We start from the raw sequence: 6,233 nt of genomic DNA, 5'->3' as shown, positions 1-6,233 counted from the left end.
CTAATACATCTCTTAATTTAGCAAAAAAATAGCACTTCTGCTATTGTCATTTCTTTCGGCCTACAACTAATTTGTAACACTAATTATAAAAAAGAATGACAGAACTAATTTGGATATTCCCTTACATTTTTCTTCAGATAAAAATTTGGAATCATATGAAGGCCTAAGGGTAACAAACCTTTGGGTATCCGAGGAGAGAACGATCAATGTTGGTGGAAGAGAGGCTCGCGACATATCACCCTCCTGACATTACAATACATGTTCAACTCTAATAAAGATATTAAGTTATTTAAGGTTGTAACTCTATAGGTATCTTAGTACAGTGTAGGTAATCACTCCTACCACATATAAAAGCATGAAAATGTTACAGTACAACTTCATATGATAGAGCATTGTTTTGTTTTTCTTTTAATATCTAAAAAAGTAATTGGAAGAGATATACATATCAATTAATATATAGGTAGAAAAGAGAGAGAAAAAGGAGAGAAAATCTTGAGTGATATCATAGCTGCTGTAACTTAGATAACTAATAATTGAAACATAAATTTGTAATTTGAAAACCTGGAGTGATACCATAATTGCCAAAATTGATTAGTAATTAGTTCAAGCATAAAGTTAGTAAATAATTGTCAATTATAAATGTATGCTTTACAAGAGTACTGCATATTATCATTATATAAATTTCCATCTAAAGTGGAAACATCCTGCAATTGCAACTTAGATTAAAATTATAATTATAAATATTATCTGCAATTATAATATTGCAACTTAGATTGTCTCAACGGGCAACTAAGCCAAATCCCAAGTATGTGCAACGTGAATAGTGCATGATGAATGTTTTGTTTGTTCGACAATGCAATGCACTTCTGAATCTATGCTTTGTAATTCTGTTACTAAAGTACTATATATGCATGTAGATGTACATCTTTTTTTAGACAATGCAATGTCAGAACTCAGAATGCTTATAAAAATCGATGCTGCAGAAACTGTGAAATGCTCTGAACTTGAGTGTCAGTAATATTGGCATTGGATAAGCCTAAAAATATTAATGGAGTCTGTAGCTCCCATACCAGCTCCGGTACTGTTCGAGTTTTAGGTACACTTAAACTCTCAAAGCAATTGCAGGATGTTAACTTTACAAGAGTACTGCATATTATCATTATATAAATTTACATACTTGCACGAAAAGGCTTACTTGCATGTCCATTTGTTCTTTCACGACAGCTTTACCCTTCTCCATCTGTTTAAAGCAAAAACAATGACTTTCTACAACTTAAATAGTAACATTGTTAAATAAAAAAATTACCAATGTGAGTACCATTAAACTAGTAAAACTAATCAAAACATCATTACATTATGCAACTTATACATAGAAAACCTAAATATTGGTCTTTCAATTTTGTACACACAGCTAGAAGAATATCCATTAGTTAGCAAACTTAAACAAACATTTTGCACTTATGGAATGAAAATTAAAATACAAGAAATTGACACGGAGGACTTGTTGTCAGGTCCGTTTTTAGTATGGAGCTTCCCAAGTCTATAGTTGATTGTTAGGAGAGTAAGTGTTTACTTGCTTGTAATGTACTTAGTTGTAATTTTGTTATTGTTTCAAAACTAGTACCCAATATTATTTTACACTCTCCACAATTATTGGACTTATTTAGGTTGATCCATTTTTTTAAATTAAAAATTTCAGGTTACTATGTATTCGCCAACTACAGGTTAATGAAAAGAGGTGTGGATGGTATATTGGAGAAGTTAAGATATTAGCAGGTTTGTAATATGTTTTGTTTAAACATTGTAAATTGTAACTTTTGAGTTTGGATGATCGAATTTATATTATAATAAAATTATTTTTTAATGTACAAGGAGTGCGATAAACAAGTAACTTATTTAATAGGTAGAAAGGGAAGAACCAAAAAGTTGAGAAAACCTCTTAATAAATAAGACAATAAGATAGTTAGACTAATTTGTTTACACTAAGATTATATGTAGACTAAACATTAAGATTGTGATTAGTAATTCAAGTATAAATAGCTTACACTAAAATTATATGTAGACTAAGTTTATATTAAAATTGTAATTAGTAATTCAAGTATAAGCTTAGTAATTTTTTACTGCTATATCTCCATATATATAACAAAAGGCTTACCTGGGTGTCCATTTGTTCTTCCATAACAGCCTTGCCCTTATCCATTTGTTTAATTTCCTAAAAATCTAAGTAACTCATCAAAGTGGCACAAAACAGAAGTTGAAGAAAAAATAATGGCTTGAGCTGTGACTTAAAAAAACAGAACAATGTGAGTGTCATGATAAACTATCAAAATTATTCTAAATACCGTTATACTACTCCCTCAGTCCCATCCAATTTCCGTTATACTACTCCTCAAGTCCCATCCAATTTTTTATATTCAACTCTACACACAGTTTAAGATTCTTATAAAAGTATAGTTGCCAACATTTAAAAAAAAAAATCTTCTAAATAAGAATATAATGGCCATATTTTTATACAGAAAAGGAAAATTTCAAAAATAAATTATGAAACTATACATTATAATCGCCTTAAAATGCGTGTCAAATACGTAAAAACTGTAAAAAAATGAGAGGGACTACAACAGTATTATGCAACTTATACTTAGAAAACTACAAATCGAATTTCAATTTCGTACACAATCGAAAAGTGCCTATTAATTAACAAACTTAAACAACCATTTTCCGTTTGAGGCGGAATGAAATATAAACATATACTTACACACTACAAAGCTAAAATTTATATTCAAAGAACACTTCCTCACCTAATCTTCTTTGAATTTGTTAAATGATATAGATCGTAACAATTTTGCAAAAAAAACAAAAGGTTTATGAAAAGTATCATTTCTTTCAAAAGGTCCATTGACAAAAGAGGTAGATTAATGGATCTAACATGTAAATCCTTCTCAATAATCTTTGTAAGAACTATTAAAAAACATATATAAATCAAAGATAGAGATAAATAGTTTACCATCAACATGATCCACAAGAATTAAGATGCACATATATAAATCACAAAACATAGAATTCAATACAACAATAGATAATAATTTTATCAAATAATGAGAATTATAGAAGCACAAAAATAAAATCTTAAGATTAAATATAAAAAAGCATAATTTCACAACAACAAACTAGCTACACAATTTTAAAAGCTATATACCTCTTTCAAACGATCTGCTGGAGCCTATACTCACCTCTGTAGCAATGAAATGTTTTAGCCTACTAAATACTTATAAAAATATGTTCGTGAACAATCTTTAATAAAATCATAATATATAAGTCAAATTATAAAATCATAATAAGTCAAATTATGACGACATTATCTGCATAAACTTTTAAATTTACATGCAGAAGCATTCAATTTTGTCATTATGATTAAAGATAGAGATAAAAAGGTTACCATCAACAACTTCTTTTTGTCTTTATTTGAGTAATTTAAAATATTTAAAAATTATGTAACTTAATATTTGGTAGTAATGCATTTATCTTTTCTTATCAAACGCAGAAGAGGCCACTAATATTTAATTGTGTCAAAATATTTACTCTCTAAATGCCCCACCCACCGCCCAACCACCATCCCCCCACCCCCACCTCTCACCCATCCAATTGTTAATGTTTATGATATTGTGTTTGACACACACTTTAACATAAATATAAAATATATCTCTATAATTTATTTTTATTTTTTTATTTTTTAAATAAATATTTAAAATATTCTACTTTTATTTTTTTTCTAAAATAATATAATTATACTTTACGTTAATCTTAAAATATTTTTCGTAACACTCTCCCACAAACACATTAACAATTGGGTGAGATGCTAAGTACATTTACACTTTAATTTTTAAAAAACTACTCTTACATACATGTTAAAAATTGGTGGGATGATGTTAGGGTGGGGACAAAGAGAGTACATTATATTATATTATACATTTCATGCATGATTAATTAATAATACAAAATATAATTGTAATACAATTTTTATGATAATATATTCATTTCAATATTTTTAAAATTAAAAAGTAACTAATGTGATACACGGTATTGGTGTTACAGTTTTCTTCAACATTAGCTTTATCGCTATTGTAACACTAATTAAGAGGGGTTACAATAGAATAATAATTTTTTAACTAATGTAACATTGCTTGTAACACTGACATTATAGTATCCCACTTATGGCATATTGGTAGTAGCTTTAAGAGCAACAACATGAACATGTGCAACTTGATAAGAGATATTTTTTCTCAATAATCTTCAAGAATTGGTACATTCATGTTGTCTTAATATCTTCAATTCAACATCAAGGCAAGATGAGAGAATCGAAATATATAAGCTTTAGAGGCTTTGATCATAGATTTTAGAATTGTTGGGCTTTTTCTTAGAAGGCCTAACTCCACATTAATATGATATTGTCCGCTCTAGGCCGAGCCCGCACGGATTTGTTTTTGGGCACCTCCCAAAAGGCCTCATACTAATGCAGTTATCTGGCTGCTTATATTCTAGTCATCTGCCCCTCCCACAAATGATGTGGGATAACTCCTGACAATCTCACCCTTCAAATATCGAGCCCAGCACCTGTCGATTTTTCCTGCTGATTGTGTGATCTGGATCCCCCTTGACCCATACTGGAATTCTTTTAGCTTTCTGCCTCCCCCTTGGCCCATACTGGAAGGTCCACCTGCCTTTTCCTTGAGCCCATATGGGGTTAGCCCATCTGCCTTTCCCTAGGCCTATCTGGGATTCCGTCTGAGATTGTTTTGGACCGTTACAATCTCAAGCTCTAATACCACTTGTTGGGCTTTTACTGAGCAGGCCTAACTCCACATTAGTATGATATTTTCCACTCTGGGCCGAGCCTGCACGGATTTGTTTTTGGGCACCTCCCAAAAGGCCTCATACTAATGGAGTTATTTGGCTGCTTATATTCTTGTTATCTGCCACTCCCATAAATGATGTGGGACAATTTCTAATAAGAATCTCATCTATATTACCTGCAATATCATTATCATCATCAATATTATCATCAATATCACTAGGATGTGGCATGCTTGTCAGGATCATCATCATGAGAGAAATGTTATACTACACCCTTAAATTTTTAGTCAACTTTAGATTTGGAAATTCTTTATCCTAATGTGTAGCTGAAACAGAAAGACCCTTAAATCTCTTTATTATTTTAAAGCGATCTCATCACTTCTCACACATATATCACTTTTCAAAAGCAATATTTAAGGCACTAGAAGTCCCTGACTTCTCTCTCAAATCTACCTCTCATTTTTCCAGCATAAAAGACGGCCTCTCAGTTTCTTAATTTTTCACTAATTGTTTCCCACATTCCCACTTGAAAGGCTCAAATCACTCCCAAATGAAAAAATTAGAGAGGGCCGGAAAGAGTGGTCTACAGTCATATAAATAAGGGTATCCTCACACAAGGGTCTATTTTTAGCCATACTAGAATATAAAATAATAGTACAAATAAATATGTACCTTCAAAAGAAGAATCCATATGAATGGATATTAGAGGAGTTACAAGAATAACACTAGCATTCTTCTTTGCATCAACCACTTCAACCTTCAGATCAAGAAATATTGAAGTGTCAGCATATGCAGCATCATCGGGAGTCGTAGTGGTGCCTTCATCAAGACTTTGACCTGATCGTTCTTGTGGGGAATGAAGCTTATATAACCCTTTAAGCTGAGAGTTCTTGTTGGCTTATCGCAAATATTGAATCATTCAATATTGCATCGAACTCAGCTATATGCTCCTGATGAGCTTCTTTATCCTTTGTGTGCGGTACAATATTAAATTTCATTTTTTCAGAACCTCCTTGTGCAGTGTCAGGGAATTGTCCTTCCAGTAGTAGTGTGTGAACCTTCACTTTGAGAAGGTGGTTCTTTTGTGACAAGGTCATTAACGCCTGTTGAATCCCTTTGAGATTCAACTTCTTGTGTGCTGTAACCTTTCTGTGAAGATTGATACCTTGATTTATTTCTGTAATATACAATTTTATCTTCTGTTTTCGTTTTCAAATTGTCAGTACCAGCTTGACCAGTATCAAGACTAGATAATGACTTAGCTGATGACTTGTCAAGAATTCCACCAACATCAGGAATAGAGGCATCTCTATCTATATTGGCCTTGTTTAGAGGAATAGCTCAGAACTTGCAGGCCGACAGGAAAAACTGGATCGAGATGT

The sequence above is a fragment of the Apium graveolens genome, unplaced genomic scaffold (genome assembly GCF_009905375.1).
Source record: "Apium graveolens cultivar Ventura unplaced genomic scaffold, ASM990537v1 ctg9241, whole genome shotgun sequence".
In the NCBI taxonomy this organism is placed as follows: Eukaryota; Viridiplantae; Streptophyta; class Magnoliopsida; order Apiales; family Apiaceae; genus Apium; species Apium graveolens.
Note: the sequence above shows the minus strand (reverse complement) of the source record.